Raw genomic sequence first — 19,766 nt, forward strand, 5'->3', positions numbered from 1 at the left:
TATAAGATTGTTTAATCGAGATAGAGCATTTGACATATTTTTTTTTAAATATACATCTATTGTATTCTAATGGTCAATATATATTTGAATTTTAGGTTTCTAGTTTCTTATTTAACTTTATTAATCTTAAGATATATCTAAAATATCTTTATCAAATGTAATCATTTAAATATCAATTTGGCTATCTTAGGTCCCTTTTGGATTTTTTTCTTAAAACAAACAACACAACTTTGATGAAGGAGAAGGGGAAAAATCAGATTAAGAGTAAAAAAAAAAAAAAAAAAAATCATTTTATGTAAGCGTGGTGCGAAATAATCAGAAATTGTTATCTAGCTAATATAGTAACAAAGGTATATTACTAGCAATGTCGATTTTATGTCACGTCACTTTTAATCACAATCCGGGGTTCGGTTAGTAATGTTAAATAATTTGAATTCTTTGTTAACATATACCTTTTTGTCTACTTTTTTTCTTCACTCGGTATATTTAAATTTTTACCATCCGTACGTCATATTCATATTAAAAAATCAGTTTCTAGTTTCCACTGGAACCACTTCATATTGTCAGATCAAATATTATGTCTTTTTAAATGTCCAGTGACACATATTTCAGAGGGCAAGAACAGTTAAGCCCTTTTTAACTAAGTTTTATAGTTTGTTCTTATATTGCACTGTTACACCCTTGTCCTAGATGAGTGGGAGGGTTGGCGCCTTCAAACATGTTTTATCCCGCCACATTCTTTAGGTGCCTGTAATTCAGTGGTTGTCAGTGATTTATGTCTGTTATATTTGTTTTTCGCAAATTGTTTATTATAAATTAGGCCGTAATAATTCTCCATTGAATTGTTTCACATTTTTCATGTTGGGGCCTTTTAAAGAAGATTATACGATATGTTTTTTTTCTCACTTTAGAAGGCCGTACGGTTGCCTATAATTGCTTACACCCACTTCATTAGATCTTAGGTTGATAGTTTTCTCCAGAGACATATATACACATGTAAATAGGTCTCTGTTTTCTTGGACACTACTAATGTATGCAAATACTTAAAAACTGTCAAAACGTTTTCAAACAATGTACTCACTTTACATCAGTCAGATACTGCAAATAATTGTCAAAATGTCGTGAGATCATAGCGTGGATATTTTCGGAAAATATCGGGATTTTAATCCATTCTAACATTTATACGAATGAGTCCATATCATATACAGTCCTCAATTCATTTATTGCGTAACAATATTAAAAGACATTATATTTTTCATTTGGTTATTGAAGAATATTATAACAGTTATAATTTTTATAAATTTATAAAAAAACGAAACACATATTAAAAAAAACGTGTATCCAATACAGTTGCTGATTATGTCTCTTTATATTTATGAGTTTATTTGATGGTCTTTTATTATTCATCAATTATTTTTTTTTTCATTTCGATTTCCTTTTATTGACTCTCTGCTTACCAAAACGAAGCAATCCGAATATTATTTTGATACACTGAACACTACTGGACAACAACTCTATAATCTTCTATCGATGAACTGACATGAACTTAGACGTACTTAACTCTACTGAATTGAATGCAAGACGGGTTTTTTTCCTTTATTACCTGAACCAGTACTGATCGGTACTTAATCGCTCGAAGTAGCCAGTGTACTGAATATGTACTGGACAACTGAAAAAGGCCTTGACATTTTTCCTTGCGGTAAATTAGGGCATTAAAGAGTTGTTCAGTTTAAAATGACCGTTTCAGTAGTAAAAACCGTTACTAGTGTTAATTCATTCATAAACATGTACATCTTCTATGTTGGTCATAATCAAATACAATTATGTCTGGGTAATTGCGTTCATTCAACTTTATGTCAACGATATACATTGGCCGATGGACCAAGGAAACTCAACGGACATGAACGTTACACTTAACACCCATTTATTGTTCAATAACATACTTAAAATATGCATATAATGCCAACCTTAAATAACAACAATATAACAAATACCATATTTAGTAATTATGAAAATTACCTTTGTGTCTTAGTGTCTGTATGTTATAAAATATTACCAGCGTGTAGTAATTACGCTGATTTAACTTCATTGAATTTGATGCAATGTTTATCTAATTATATTTTTTTCAATGTCAAAGTAGCAGGTGCAAACACATATCGTATCACTTGTGACAAAAAAAACCCAAAAAAACAAAAACAAACAAAAACAATACAGTCATCATGGTCATTGTGCCAAGAAATACAATTTCTGATTAATTGTTATTTATAATTGGAAGCGTGTTGGGTTAAAAGATGGGATATAACATGTATAAGCAATGATTATCAACGTTATGAAAATATAGCCAGAAGGTGAATTTCTCTAACGAATCAAAATAAGTTTACAAGCCATTTGTATTAAACACCTTCATTACTACTATCATAAAGCATAGAAAATTTCTACATTCTTGCTTATTTTACAACACCATTTAAAAAAATTAGTGTAACTCAATAACTGTCAGAAGTTTTACATGCAATATTTTTGAATGCAAAATTTGCACATCTTATTTGCTAATGGAATATTCGGATATTATCATATTTTGGTTTAACTTTTCAACATTTATATATAGGTACATAATTTATGTTTCATCTTGTGTGTTATGTTTTCCAGGAAGGAATGTGGAAATAATTTAAAAATGCAAATAAGTTAAACTGAATTTATCAATGTCTTTTGAGATGAATGCATTTTGCTGAACAAGTACACATTTTTGTTTAGGGGACAGCTGAAGCCCGCCTCCGGGTGAGAGATTTTCTTGCTGTGTTGAAGACACTTTGGTGGTCTTTGGCTGTTTTATGCCCTTTGGTTGGGTTCCTGTCTCTTTGACAGATTCCCAAATTCCATTCTCAATTTCATTTTGCATGTTTTTGCCACCAGGTTCTAAATCTTTTTGCTGCGATAAAATATTGTTAACAGAAACTAACGTCACATAAGTTAGGCATTAATGGTGCTTACTTGATTTATTTATAAACACCTTTGTATATGTATTATTACTTAAATAAATAGCTTGTAGGTTATAACTTATTATCAACTGCAATTTTTTATATTAATCTATAATTTGATATGATACGATGGGCATCGCTTTGTTAATCGTAATCAATAAGTGTAAAATTTCATAGTATGATTCAGTTGACTATATAATAAATTCACATATCTTCTTTTATAATAATCGACTTTTTGTATGTATTATCATTTATTTTTTCAGAAGATCAAAAGGTCAAATAATTCATATACAGTTGTATCACGCACCTTACACATTGTTTTCTATCTATAATTACTGTATTAGTTTTTATATGTGAATCTGGATCTATCAATTGATTTCTTTTTGTAGAAAAAAAAAACTGAAAGTATAATGTCTCACATATAAACCTTCAACAAATGTTATTTTTCGCAAAAAATGTGGTGGAAATTGTGATCCCTTTTAACGGTAACATTATTCTTTTCTTATGCTTTATGTATAACCACGCACAACGGCTCAGGTGAAATAAAAATCAATAAACTAATCGAGATACAAACTTTAGTAGTCACTGTCCAATTCCATTAAAAGTGTCACTGTAATAACACGAAACAAGTAACATATGAATTGTTTTGGTGCACAAAAAATAAAAAAATAAGTTATGTTCTAACTCATAAATTCAAGCAAACATAAATTATTTACAAAATTAACTCAACATCTTTGTATGTGATTAGCTCGCTTGACAGTGTACTGCAAAGCTTTAATCTTATTAAAGACAAATGCAAACAAAAGTGCATCTGTTACTGTCTGTCTGTGCTGCTACAGGTAACAAACACAAAAACAAATCTACACGAATAAAAACGATTTTCATATTGTACGCAAATACAAATTAAGAATCAAATTAAAGATTCTATACTTACACACATTAGTTTTCACATAAATCAAAATTAACATTAGAAAAAATACATTTTGTCGGGTGGGAGAGTAGAAACCTTTACTGCACCAAAACTGAACTTTGAATGACAATATCTTAAATTCACACAACTGCCAAAAGTATAGCACAGAATATTTGAATTGACAATATTCAAATACTATGGTAAGTTCTTACTTAACCAATGAAAAACATTTAACCTATTATATACATTCAACGCATGTATCAATTATTAAGAGACATTCTTTGTAAGCATCAAAATGGGTTGGCCACGGCTATCTGCAGATTTTATTCATTTTATGTAAATTAGTTGACTGTTGTATGAAACTTATATATATATAATAAATGTCTCCTTGGTTACCATAGCAACCACATCAAAATTTGGTATAATTCAACTGGGTAATTGTTCAGAAAATTGCAATTTTACGTACTTATAGACCCCGTCTGAATAGAAACACTGTGTATGATATTTAAAAACACTTGTATTTTTGAATTGTTCAATCATTTATCTTTGAAATGAAATAGTACAGTATTAAATTATCTGTTATCTGAATATTAGAATCAGTCGTCATATAAGGAGGGAAACACTGTATTTGGAGAAATGTCAAATTTCTAAAATTAAGTTTTTTTTTGAGGGAGTGAATGATATAACGCAATTTTACACAACCTTGTGAGTATGCTGTACTTAAACCTTAGTATGTTAACTAACTTTAGGAAAAAAATTGGAATGAGTAAATTTGATAGTAAAATTTAAACCTCTTTTTAAAAAGACAGACACTGCCATTTTTTCAAATTTCCACTTTCTAATGACCGACTTCGAAGCTTTGACGTCTATTTAATATAAAGAATTTGACTTTAAAAATGTATTTTTTCAAGAACAATACTTAAAGTTCAGTTACAGATGGAGAAACTGTGAAAAAATAGTCCACATTTAGCTTTGCTATCATCCCGGTTTTAGCCAGCCATTTTTATTGAGCTCTTCAGAAGAGAGTCAAATATCAACATAAATATTCAGACAGAACGTTCAGAACATACATGGTTATCAATATGACCCTACATTCCTGCTTTTTTTAACAATTTGAAAACAAGTTAGTGACTTGTTCAGATGATTTAAAACCCCTATCCACATTCGCAGAAACTGATACATATGAAATTCTAACGGAGGGTGGAATACTTCCAGATTCATTTGAACATTTATGTGTGTGCAGTGCACATTTTAAATTTTATTCGAGAAATAATCACTATAGGAAAAGACGTAAATTGTGTGAAGTGCCAATTTTACCCAGTTCTCATCCAAAAAGCCAAAATGTACCAGAGAGAGGGAGGAAAACAAAATCAATCACCGGAGGAAGGCCGTTAGATATTGTCGGAGCTCAGAAGATTAGAGAACATTGGGGAATCATCGTTCCAGTTAATACTAGTAAACATTTTATCTGAGTTTTCCTATTAACAAACAAAGGGAAATCACCATTTTTTTAAACTTCCAAATCACAAGGTTGGGGCACAGGGGCATGTATCATAGATGTTTTGGGGCGGAAATATCAGTCGACTGGCTTGCGTTATACATTGTGTAAATAACGCTATTAGTATTAACACAATGTATAACGCATACCAGTCGACTGGCATATCAGTGGCGGATCCAGAACTTTTGATAAAGGAGCCCTCTGACTGACCTAAAAAAGGGGGGGCGCTCCAGTCATGCTTCAGTGATTCCCTATACAATCAACCAAATTTTTCCAACAAAAGGCCCTCCCCCTTGGATCCGCCTATGCATATATTTCTGCCCCAAAACATCAATGATATGCACCCCTGTGTTTGGGGGATTATCTTCAAATGAGCCATACTATCCCAAGTTTGATACCCCAATGTGACCCGGATATAAATTTTCTGTGCCAACAAAAAAAATATTCACGGGAAAATATTGCAACGTGTAAATGATAAATATAAGTGCAAGTGCAAAGAAAAAGTTTAACAACTACTTAATTTTAAAGTTGAATCCATAGTTCAGGGAAAAATGGAGAAAATTATTGTTTGTTACGCTCTAATGTTTTTAAAACATGTGTAAAATTGTATGTCAAAAATGTTAAGGACATTGCTTGATTGCCAATAAAAGGACTATCACAAGTGTTCATGGATATAAGAAATTATAGGCCACTGTACAGCTTGCAATGATGAGAACAATCCATACCATAAAGTTGGCTAAAAAAGACACTAACATGAATAAAGTGAAACAATTTAAAATAAGAAAACTAATGGCCTAATTTGTAACAAAACAATTAATGAGTAGCAATTTTACACACAGAATTTATAAAGTGTTACTTTTCATTATGTACAACCAATTGATACATACGAGAGGTCATATTCTGATTTAAAAATATAGTGTATAACCCTCAGTTTTTGGTTTTTATTTTTCGCCCCTCTTTTCTATTCTTAATCAGGCTTGTATTCCAACCGTTGTGGTTGGTTGCTCTTTGCCATGTTTTAGTTTTCGTTTATTTTGTAAATTGTTCTCTTTTGATTTATTTTACTTGTTGCTGTCCCTATGCATCCTTTTTTACCTTTACTAAACGGTTTGGGTTTTGCTTGTGGATGATGGCTGTACGGTAACATGTTATCGTTCACATCGTTGTCGTTATTGATAGTTGTCTCATTGACAATCTTGCCAATTATTTATTATATTGCCTCTTCCTTTCAAATTGTAAATTACTGCACATACTTACGTGTGACAGTAGTATCCGTGGATGTGTCTGTAATTGACAGATATAATTTTATTGTCAACTGGGATGCCGACTCTAGTGTAGCTTCAACAGGAGTCAAGTAGGATGCCAGATAAGCAAATGTAAGACGGTAATTATCTTTTCTGTTATCACTTTTCCTCTTTTCGTTACCATTGTCTTCCTGAAGATATTTTTTCATTTCCATTATGATTACTTCCACAACTTTTCCCTTTCCTTGCTCATTTTTTCCGTTGTCATCCTTTCCCTTTTCGTTATCAACGTTTTCCTTTCCGTTATCATCTTTTCCATTACCATCTTTTTCCTTTTTCTGATCAGCTTTTCCGTTATCATCTTTTCACTTTACGTTATCTTCTTTTCAGTTATCACTTTATCTCTTTACGGTATCCCCTTTTTCCCTCCCGTGATCATTTTGTTTCCTTGAGCTCTTGTTAACAATGTTTCCAAATCCATTATCATCTTTTCCAATTGCTAGTACCTGAGCATAACTAAACAAAAAGTGAAAACAACACTTTATAAATTTCATGGGTCTAAAGCGCTTTTCTGGATTTACCTTCAACAGGATCGCTCAAAGCCGAATATTTGAAAGCAAAGATGTGTAAGAACCAAAACAGTTGAACATCTATCTGAAGACAAAGGACCTAAAAAAAATAGCTAAATCCATCTTTAGTCAACTTTGCATGAGGGAGTTGAAATCTTTGTTTCTATTTAATTTCAAAATTCATCAACGGGCAATTGACGGATTGAACTCTTATACGTCACATGATGAACTAATACAAATTACGGAATCTTAGTTTCGTTTCATTTAATTAAAATGGCGCCACGGAAAATACGATGCGTTCAAGTACAGATTTAAAAGATCAACATTTTATTTAGAAATTATTCAGCAAAGTTTTAAGAATTTAAAAAGAAAAGAAATATGCAAAAAAACGGATTTTAAATATTATTAAAAAAAAATGGTGATTTTCGTTTTTATTTAAAATTCCATTAAAATAAAGAAATGATAGCATTCTTTTTCAACAAAAACAAAAGTTTATGCATATTCATCCTTCAATTATTCAAATTCTATACAAAACTACTTATCTAAAGGCATTTATAATGACTGATTGCAGTTGACGTTGCATTATTTCTGATATAAAAGAAGAAATATTTGCATGTTTAAGCAACGCGAACATCCTTCAATTATTCAAATTTTACACAAAAGTACTTATCTAAAGGCATTTATAATGACTGATTGCAATTGACGTTACATCATTTCTGATATAAAAGAAGAAATATTTGCATTTTTATTCAACGCGAACAAAAATTTAGTATCTTTTCCCTGAAAATCAGCATAATGTATGTAATCACAACCAATCCTGATGTACAAGAAAAAAAAAAAAAAAAAAAAAAAAAATGAAATCAAATGCGGTTCATAATCTCTATCAAAATAAAGAAATTCTTGTATATGTATTTAACATAAATAAAGGTTTAAGTATTATTCTACTTACATTATTAAAAAACTTATAAACAAATTATCTCAAAGCATTTGAAATAACTAGTTACAAATAATATTGCATTATTTTTTATCAAAAGAAGAAAAATTAGTAATTTTATACATTGCGAACAACATTTTAGTATATTTTCTCTGATATTCTTTTAATTTTATGAAAAACAACCAATCCTGAACTACAAAAAGTACAAAAATCCTATGCTGGTCAATTATTCCCATTAAAATAAAAAAAAAATGATGGCATTCTTATTCAACAAAAACAAAAGTTTATGCATATATATCCTTAAATTATTCACATCTTATAAAAATGTTCTGATCTTAATGCATGTATAATGTCTGATTGCAATTGATGTTGCTTTATTTCTGATATAAAAGAAAAAATATTTGCATTTTTAAGCAAGACGAACAAAAAGTTAGTATTTTTTCCTTTAAACTCAGCATATTTTTTGAAAAACAACCAATCCTGATGAAAAAAAAAATACTGAAATCTAATGACAGTTCGTAATTTCTATCAAGATAAAGAAATTATTACATTCCTATTCAACACAAACAAAAGTTTAAGTATTTTCTCCTTACATAATTAAAATTCTTATAAAAAATCTTATTTTGAGGCCTTTGAAATAACTAGTTAAAAATAACTTTACATTATTTTTTATCAAAAGAAGAAAAATTGGAAAATTTTAGATAACGCGAACAATATTTTAGTATATTTATCTATGATTGATATGAAATTAATCAGACCTAGAAAAATCCAATTGCATGTCTTCGTTTTCTAATTATATTTATGTTTATATTGGGTTATATGATCGTCGTCAGTCTTTGGAGGTAATCTCGATGCATGGTTAATTAGATTACGTCTAGAACAAAATGCACACGTAATGCTGATACATATGAACGTGTACATGAATTGTTGCTTATTTTAGACTTTGTTATAATTTGTATATACGTTTAATCATGTTATAAATCAAATACGAGAAATGAATCAAATTGGTGATAATGAATTCGACAGATGATGCCACTTTAACACACTTGGGAGAAATGCCTTTAGTCTGGAAAGTATCTAATATCAGATACGGTGACGGACCACCACAGACAGAGAAAAGGTATGATTCCTCCTTATTCATTTGTTGTTTGCATGAAAATTAAAAAATGAATGTAAATACACACATAATTATATTCGATTGTGAGATGTCATACTTTCTATAACGGTTCTAGATTAGCGGAGAAATAGGTGTAAAAAAAGCATGTCAAAATGGTGATTAGAGTGAACTTTTGAGACTAATTTTCTTTCAATTTGAATCATATCTAAAACAAGTATGGCGAACAATTCTCAACTGCTTGCCAATTTGTTATATTTTCTACAATTTAAAAGTATCACCAATTCTGCGTTTTGATTGTGTTTTCAAATCTCAATACATATTTTCATTACTTTCTATTCGTTGCGTTAAAGTTAAATTAAAATTTTCTCTATGTGGACCTATTTGGAAGCAGATTTTGTAAATTATTACAGTATACAATTAGAAAACGTTGTTTCTAACTATTTTTATGCCTCTTTGGTGATGATGGCGGCAGTCTTAAAGTGTAAATCTAAAAATAAAATATAAATCTATTATTTTCTCAATAACAACAAACTAATAAAAAAACTACCTCATCCCAGCCCTCGATTAGTGTTCATAACTACATAACCATGCATTTTAATTTATATAATTTATCAAAACAAAATCAACCAGAACATTTATTTTTATCTATGAGTGAAAATAATTAATACGTTTTCAAATTAATTTTGATAGTTTGTATTTATGTTGTGCTGTTACAACCCTGTCCTAGCTTAAGGGACGGTTGATCGCTCACAAACATGTTTGACCACGCCACATTCTAAATGTGCCTGTCCCAATTCAGGAGTCTGTAGTTCAATTGTTGTCGCTGGTGCATGTCTTCCTGAATTGTTTTGTTATAAGGCCGTTTGTGTTCTCAATTGAATTGTTTCTTATTTTTATAGCCGACTATACATTGTGTTGTTCTCATTGTTGAAGGCCGAACGGTTGCCTATTATTGCTAACATCAACTTCATTTGAACTCTGGTAGTTAATTGTTTCATTGGTAATCATACCACTTCTAATTATTTTTATATCGATACATTTGTTATATGATTTAAAGGCAATCAAATTTTTTGGAGAATCATTTTGAAATAAGACAAAATGATTTTGATAATGTTTTTTAGAAGTGAAGCGTAACTGTCAATGAATTTTAAATAACTATTAATTGATTATTTGATTGAATGTTCGCGTTAGCGTTAATGATGGGTGGACGGCAAAGTAAACAGAGACAACCACCAACCTTCGGTACGAAACTGGATTTAATTAGTCAATTAAAATCGGTGTTGAACTTCCCTACCACGCGCGAATTTCAAACTCAGAACCTCAGTGTTGACAGGCTAGTAAATGATGAAGATGAAATATTTAGACCAATAGGTCACCGAGGCCGTAAAACCATCGAAAACACGTTATTATCTTAAATATTCTAAGAGGATTTTTCATAATTTTCATTACGACATTAAATTACTAGTACATGATATCTACTGAAATGAACAGAGATATTAATTGTATACTCAGTGGACACTGAAAGGAAACGATATTTGGTGTTTTTGTGTGTAGGTTAGATTGCCAAAATATAAAAGAGAACTTTAAATGATATATTAAAATTAACATTTTTACATCACTGATGTTCAGTACTTTTGTTCTTATTCTAACCCTGGAAATTAACAAATGTTTATTTTAATAATATAAAAAATGAGGAGATCCATCTTGGTTAAAATGAAGTGTTAGAAAGCAAGTACAGGCAACCGGGAAACATTAAAAATAAAAGAGAACCCATTTCGTATAGTCGGCTGTAAAAGGCACTAACTTGAAAAATGTGAAACAATGCAAACGAGAAAACTAACTGATTGATTTATAGCATACAAATTTACGAAAAAAAAACATGACAGACATGAAGCAACTAAACCACTCTACTACATGCTCCTGGGAAAAGCAGACACAGAATGTGTAGGGGTTAAATATATTTTGTGAGCGCTAAACCCCTCCTTTAAACTGGAAGGTGGTGTAACAACACAACTTAGGAACAATCTGTAAATATCGGTTGTTATTGGCTTTACTCACAAGTCATCATCACGGGTAGTAAGGTCGTCATATCGAGGAACGTTTAGTACAGTGATTTTGTCATAGTTTAGTTAAGTTGGACCTAATTGTGTTGAGTTTTTTAATGACAAACAATGACACAATATAAACATTCGGATTTTTTGCTAAAGGAACTCTGAACATAAATTCAAGCTGGTAATTATCTTTGTTTGTGGCTAATATGTTAGTACACTAAAATTTTTATCATATAGTTGTAATTTGACACAGAATAAGGCTTGCGTATGTCAAAATTTATAAAGTTGTTGTTCGTTTCTTGTGCATAAAGAAATGTGATGTCTTTTCTGTCTGTTACATCACATATTTCGTTATGATATTAACCTGCCGTCAATTATTCCGAAAAAAGCTACATTTGCACACAATTTAAGATTACTGAGTTCCGCGAAAATTCATGTATACATTCGGTACTTTCTAATAGGTAAAGCGTTTTGTAAACGATCGATCGATGTTTTTCCGGTCGAAAGGTCAATAACTGTTTATGATAGTTTAAACAACAAAAATGCCAAAGGGCATTAATCACACGTAATTTATGAAATCACTGCATGTCGAGTGTTAATTAGTTAATTAGAACATACTCACCCATTCTCGTCCAAAGGAAAATCAGCATTTTCCCTTCTATTTTTCATAGTAAATGGCTTTTCATGCACTATGGATGACTTTTCATTGTAGATTAATTATGAAAAAGAACTCTTTAAAATTCGAAGTGTACAACCCCTCAAGACAATGTCCAAAGGATAAGAAAAAAATCAAAAAATCATGGGTACTGTTGTTTGTTTAATTACCCAGTATTATAAATTAAATCAGGAGAATAGAACTCAAAAAGTATTTCAAGTTTAGATTTCAACATTGTAAATGTTAATCGATGGTATATATTTAGACCCCCCCCCTCCAAAGGAGACAAAGGTGTTGGTAAAATACATGCAACATTTAATCAAATTTTTATACCAAACCTCAAACTCAATGTTATAAGAAACAATGACTAATGATAAAAAATAAAGAAAGTTTTTGAAAAAAAACAATACATTTATTAAAAAAAAAGCATGTGATGTTGAAAAGATTGTAAATTAAAATTTATTTATGAAGTTTCGTCCTTATTAAAAATGATACAACTTTAGAAAAGCTGATTTATATAACATTTTGTGCTTTTTTGAAATGAAGGAATTTTAGATATGTAAGATTAAATTGTACCTGAAGCAGAGGAAATCTCCATTTTTGAATAAGTTATCCTTTTTTTGTTATCACAAAACTATCTCGTTGCTCTTTCATTCCATCTGTTGAAATGACCATTAAATAATTTACATCCCTTTTACTAAACATGTTAACACTTAAATTGAGCTAATATCAAAGTTTGATTATTACAATGAGAGGCTAATTTTGTTGTCACTCGAAGGTGTGAATATATTCTAAATTGGTCAAACAATACTTGGTCATGTTTTATGAACATTTAAAACCCTCGGATACGCCTCGGGCTTTAAATATTCATAAAACATGACCAAGTATTATCTAACCTAGAATAAGAGTCAACTAATATAAGAGTGAAAGGTACTCTGTCAGGTATTTACCCTTTTTGATGAGTGTCAAATTATATGAGTTGCAACTCTTAACTACTTTATAACTTGATTAGTACATCAAAGGTCTAATTAACCGTAACATTTACAAGAAGTTTGTACACGTGTGACAAATATCTTAAGTACCGGTATTCTATTGATATATAATCAATAAATAAAACGTCATGCAGGTAAAACAATCATTTAACCATAAACATAGACACGTGTTTGTCAACTTCTACAACTTTTGAACGGCAACCATTTCAGATTTCGCAAAAAATATTGAATAGGTATTTAAGAACCCGCCAAAATAAAAACCACCAAAATTGTTCGTATACTTTGTTGCCCCTCAATCGTGAAATTTAAACCCGCTAAAATAACCTGCCTTACGGTATGTATGAACATTGATTGTTCTATTTAATATTTGTTTAAACTTAAATAAGTGGTTAAATGTACAGTTAGAGATTCCATAAATTTGCAACCATGTCACGAAGCTAAACCTTAATTTTCAATGGTTAATTAATTGTATGTGTTAATTCTGTCATTGAGGCTAATTTGACAAAAAAAAGTACAATTGCATGATTTCTATGATTGCAGTTGGTTGAATATAAATTGGAGATTTTGAATAAGTAGGCTGTTGATTTACCAAAAATCGCTTTTATTTATGAAAACTGTTGAAAAGATGCGACCCCTTAGCTTTAACAAAAAAAATCCCCTAAGCAAACATTATCAAAGTTTTAATTATTCTTATATTATCCCGTTAAAAATATGTACATAGGATGTTTTCATTTTCACATTTGTTTTGATATATTGATCGATTTATATTGCTGTTAACTATTTGCATTTAAGTGGGCCTCATTTAGAATCCCATTATACAGAAACACTTCATACAGAACTATAGAATGAGCAATAAAAAAGCCACCAGAACACCAAGGGTTGATCTCAGGTTACATTTTACCTAGAATAACATGAAAACTATCATATAACACGTAACTTGAGTTTGCATCCTTTACTTCATACAGTATTGTCTGCTTGATTATACCAATTGTTTCCCTTAAAGGAATATAAAGTGTATAAATCAACTTTTGGTTTGTATTAACACCAACAAACGAACAAACATTCAACACTCGGTGAAAGAAAAGGGATATTCAGACTCATACATCATAACAAACTGACAATGCCATGGTAAGAAAAGGAAAATAATAAAATATCAAAAGACAAATAACAGTTTAAAAACATAATATAGAAAACTCCAAATTGAGCAAAACTAACCCCATCAAAAACTTGGGGATGCCCTATTGTATTTTCAAGATCTCCGATATAAGACAGTCAGCAATTAAACAAAAAATTTGTCATTGATGTCATTATATGACAATTATGAGTTATAGGAATTAGGTTCACACTTAATGTGTCTGTGTATTTTTTTTTATGTAGAGAACCTGTATTGATGTTAGTTGAGGTGATTGTCGGAAAATACAACTGATGTATCATTAAAGTCATATGATGTTATTTGATGATAAAATGTATACACCACTATCACTATTAGCAATTTGATAAACAATTTCATGGGTTGAAGCCAAATTCGTTAATTTTATAGTATGATATAAAATATTGATGATGTTTTCAAACATGATGTTGCATTATCCTACCTTTTATGTTATATCTAGAATCAACAATTAGCCTAACCCATCACGCATGTTAATTTATAAAACCTATGCATGAAGATGTGTGAAATGATTCAAAGAGAAAGTCTTTAACAACACAACATACGAAATCAGTACGAAAGCGTTTGGCCCATAAAGCCACAAGAACAATGTAACAAAAAGAAGAAAAGCACACAGTACCGATTCATATTACTTGTAGTTACTACAACTTTGAACCTATTTTAAGGCAAATGCGTCAAAATGAAATGTCATGCATTTTAACATCCTTGTCCATCATTTACGATGATAAAAATCCTTCTGGAAATTTTTTTTTTAAAAATGATTTTGAGTTCTACCAATTAGTTGGTTATTTGGGGTTGGTAAACGTCCAACACAACACCGTACTGCTTTCAGTCAGATGGTTACTAATCATACGCCTAAAGTATGCTGTACTACTGTATACTGTAGTCAATAGTAAACCATTAATTAAAAATACTGAGTTTGGTTTCTAAACAGAGATTTATCAGGTTTTTACCAATTCTTTTATCGCCATGTCCATGTTAATTATGTCTTTCTACTTTTACGCGGAAAAACCTATTGATTTTGTTCTGGTTATTCTTTTTTTTTTCATCCGTCACTTTTATTTTTCTTGCAAGAGGATTTTGTTTTGCAAGATGTCGCTTAAATGTTAGGTATATGATATCGAACAGTTTATACGCTTTTGAAACTTACACTGTTTTATCAAACACTTTTCCTTGTAAGAGTTATCTCACCAAACACTGTTTTCCTTATTATTGCTACTCCTTCGCAACCGTAAAAGAAACTGACAAATTTATTTTTCAAAATTGCTTGTTATATCCCAAAAGGAACCGTAAAAAAATACTAAATTCACCCAAAGTCAACCTAGCCTGAAGAACTTAAGGAACCTTAGTTTGTTAAGAATTTTTTGTATAAATTTATAAAATAGAATATTTAGAATAGTTTGTTAAATATAAATAATTTTGTCTTTATATAAGCACTGACTGCTGAGCTGACGATATCCTTGGAAAGTAGCAACCGACCTGCAGTGGTAGTGCATAAAACACTTACATGTCATAAATTTCATGCGACCGAAATGCTTTTCTGGATTTACCTCCACATTCACTACCAAAGTATGAATTGTGAAAGCCAGATATGTACTATTGAGGAACAATATGGCTTTTTTCTTATCTTTTCGACGGAAAGATTTAGTTTTAGATATTTTGCTATCTTAAGAACTGAACATAATTCACAGATGACATATGGCTAATTAAAATGATAATAATACTCCAATCAAAACGTTGAAAGATTCAATGCGCACTATAGTTATATACTACTATACTACTTAAGAAAATGCTATTGACCAAGAATTGTAAGACATAAATATTACGGTGCAGTCCGGTGTATCCGCATACCTAAGAATTTTGGCTTCACTTTGTTAATCTCATCAAAACCAATAGTCTGATAAAATTGTGAGAACAAATTCATGACATACTTCCATTTCATGAAATTTTCTTAATATAAAAATCAGGAGATGTGGTATGATTACCAATAAGACCAATAAGACAACTATTCACCAACGTTTAAATGAAGTGGATGCAAACAATTGTAAGCAACCGTTACTTACGGTCTTAAACTATACGACAAACCAATACCGTATGGTCGACTATAAAGGCCTCGACATTAAAAATATTTCATGAAAAAAAAGGAAACATTTCAATTGAGAAAACTAACTGCCTTATTTTTTTACAAAACAATTTACGAAAAACAAATATGACAGGCATGAACCAACCAAAAGCACTGAACTACAGGGTCCTGACTTGGGACAGACACATTGCTGATATGGCGGGATTACCATGTTTGTGAGCGCTCAACCCTCCCCTAACTTGGGACAGTGGTGAAATAGCACAACATAATTAAAAACTATAAAAATCAGTGGAAAAGGCCTGACTCATTAGATAGATACAAATAAAAATACATTCAACAAAAACACATAGTGAACGTGGATGGGAACTTATACATCCCAAAAACAAAACAAAAGACACTAAGTACTGATCTGAGAGTACTTGCAGTTACTGACAGCTAGTTCAAAGCTAATAACAACTAATAAAAAAATACGAATCTTAGACTAAAATGTATCAATGCAAATGAACGTATGTATGGTTTCACCTTTTAACTGTATTTATGGTTTCAAACTTAATATTTTATGTGATGTGTGTCCACAATTATGAAAACACCTGTTTTGACAGTTCTTCAGAAGTCCGGTGATTTCGCACATGCCTTCTAAAATAGCTAAGTTTGGATACAGGAAAGATTTATACTACGAAGTAAAGGTCAGTTTTAACCACACAGATTGCCAATGATGCGGAGCAATATTTATTTCTTTTTGATAAAAATTTGACTTAAATGAAACCAAGTTTAGCTGATTATGTAATTTGTTTTTATAGAAAATGACCAAATTTGGTTAGACATGGGATTGCAATTATAAATTTATGCTTGAAGTTATCAATTTTAATATTTTTTTTTATCCCTTTGGAAGACTAAAACAATTACAAAAAAAACGATTGTATTTGTGAAACAGATTTGACAAAATCATGAATTTCGTACATGGTAGGATACAGAGCGTAGTGATAAACTGTGGCAATCGTAGTTCGATATAGAAAAATCTGCATGCATTTTAAATTACGTTAATTTGCCATGAGTTTGTTTTTCTATTCACGTTTTACAGATGAACACTTGAAAAGTATTGAAAAAACATCATTTATTGAATTTGTCAAATACAAAGTAGGAATGATTAATATTGTAAGTTTGTCAAATCTGTTTTGAGCTTTTGTTCGACATAGAAATATAATAATTAGTCGGCTAAAAAGAGTAAAGCCGTTTGGAAGGTATCATTTAGAATTTATTGCAAGGAGGATTGCAAACCACAATTACCGACGAAAAGATGAACTATATATTTTAGTTATCACATGATTATGCTTTCTAAAAACAATGAACGACTTTCATATGATTCTACAGTGTGTTTTCATTACAAATGTATTTGAATACGATATCAGTTTCAATTGTTTGTATCTGTATTTGTACTTAACCCGTGATTTCACTATCAATAAGAAAAGCGATTAGATATGACCAATACTAGCGAAAAAGGACGTTCATTTTCAAATACTTAAAGCTACTAAAAATAGGAGTGATGTAGGCATGTCTTGTAAATGTTACGTGTAGTTGTGTTTTTCAGTTTTAAAAAAATAAATGCTTGGAATGGACCATAAAGAAAGAAGTGATGAACATAACAAACACTTGCGGTCGAATTGATTTTGTACCTTTTAAAAAGAGTGACACACGTTCATCGAAACAGCATTACAACGACTCCTAGTGGGATCAAAAAGGTGCTCAAAACAATTGCAGCATTTCTGTTCTAACCAAAACAATCTCGCTTTGCCAATGGCGGTCAAAATGCAAACCCTTCATCCCGGTTGATCCTACTTGAATCTATCTTAAGCATTGATATTGTTGCGTAACGTTGTTGGATTATTTTTTTTAATTATAGGAAACACAATCACACTTGTCGTATCCGAAAACTATGATGAAGGAATAAACCGAAGTGCAGACATTAATTGTCTTAATATATAGTCCTCTTTCATACGAATACGTTATTCTCTGTAAAAAAAAAGTAAAATATCAAAAATACCAAATCCTGAGAAAATTCTAAACGGAAAGTCCTTAAGCAAATGGCAAAATCAGAAGCTAAAACATATCAAACGAATGGATAACAACTGTCATATTCCTGACTTGATACAGGCATTTCTTTAGTCATAGTCATAGTCAGCTATAAAAGGCCCCGAAATGACAAATGTAAAACAATTCAAACTGTTATGTATGTAATTAAGCTGTTTAGTAGTATTAAATGAAGAACTAAATGTACCAAAACGGTCAAAATGACAACAACAAAAATATGGCATAGTGTCAAAAATATCATTATAAACTTTCTCCTGATATCTTCAATATTATTATCAGCACAGTTCTAACATATTCTGTGAAAGAATGCCTCTTTTGAATTTGCATCAAACAACTTTGATTACTTTACAGCATCGACAATAGTCCAACATATTAACCTAACTACTACAAAAGGATGTGGACGCATTGAATTATCCGATTATTGTATTAAGCCTACAACTGATCACTCATGTTACTCCTTCAAGTTCGAGGCTATGGCCCCCGACAATGTATGGTTGGGCTTGATTACGGATATTGGAATCACCGGAATGGGATACCAGATAGGCATAGGGGTTGGTGCTAATACACGTTGTGATATCCGAAGAGGGATAGCAAGTGAACCAAACTTAGTGAAATGAGAGTTTGTAGGCATGTGTACTTTATTTACATAGGATCAGGAAATGTATTAAAACCTAAAATAATATTCGAAAATAACAGTAAAAGATACGCATATTGTTTATGGCATGTAATATAAGGTGAATGTACAAAATACCAATAATTTAAAATAAACACTAAACCGCCATTATTTCAAGTCAGCAACCTGTTATTCAGTGGTTGTCATTGGTTAATGTCTGGTTTATTTGTTTTTCATTTGTTGATTCAGGACGTTAGTTTTCTCTTTTGAATCAATCCGTTGCATTTAATAGCTTACTATATGGTCTGGTTTTTGTTAATTGGTAAAGGACGTACATTGGCCGATACATGTTGACATCCTCATACTTTGATCTCTGGTGTATATTTTTCAAATATAGTAAGCATACTATATTTCCTTTATTTCCTCAATATATTTAAAGAACTACTGTTGTTATTCATCTTGTAAGTGGTGACGTGGTCTAAGTTTACAGTGATCACTAGCTTGTCAACACTGCTGTTTTGAGTTGGAACTCCGGTCGCACGTTTTTGACGCAAATTTATTTCCTGAAGGCACCCGTCCCCCAACAGCGGATGAATATAAGGGGCATCAGTAAATGTGCACCACAATGAACTCACGTCTTTAGGGAATAAGTCCGCGTGCAAACTATTTCGTCGCTCTCGTCAAGGTTCGTTCGACTCCGATCTCAATTGACTAAAACAATGTGGGATTGCATGATTTCCTGCCGTATTTAGTTGGTTCTCCTTCATATTCTCTGGAAGTCCTGTAAGAATAAACCAAATGTTGCCAATGCATTAAGCAATGTCTTAGAGATATGTTCTTCAGACTAAATGCGTATGCCAATACTTCTT

The sequence above is a fragment of the Mytilus californianus genome, unplaced genomic scaffold (genome assembly GCF_021869535.1).
Source record: "Mytilus californianus isolate M0D057914Y unplaced genomic scaffold, xbMytCali1.0.p SCAF_6, whole genome shotgun sequence".
NCBI lineage: Eukaryota > Metazoa > Mollusca > Bivalvia > Mytilida > Mytilidae > Mytilus > Mytilus californianus.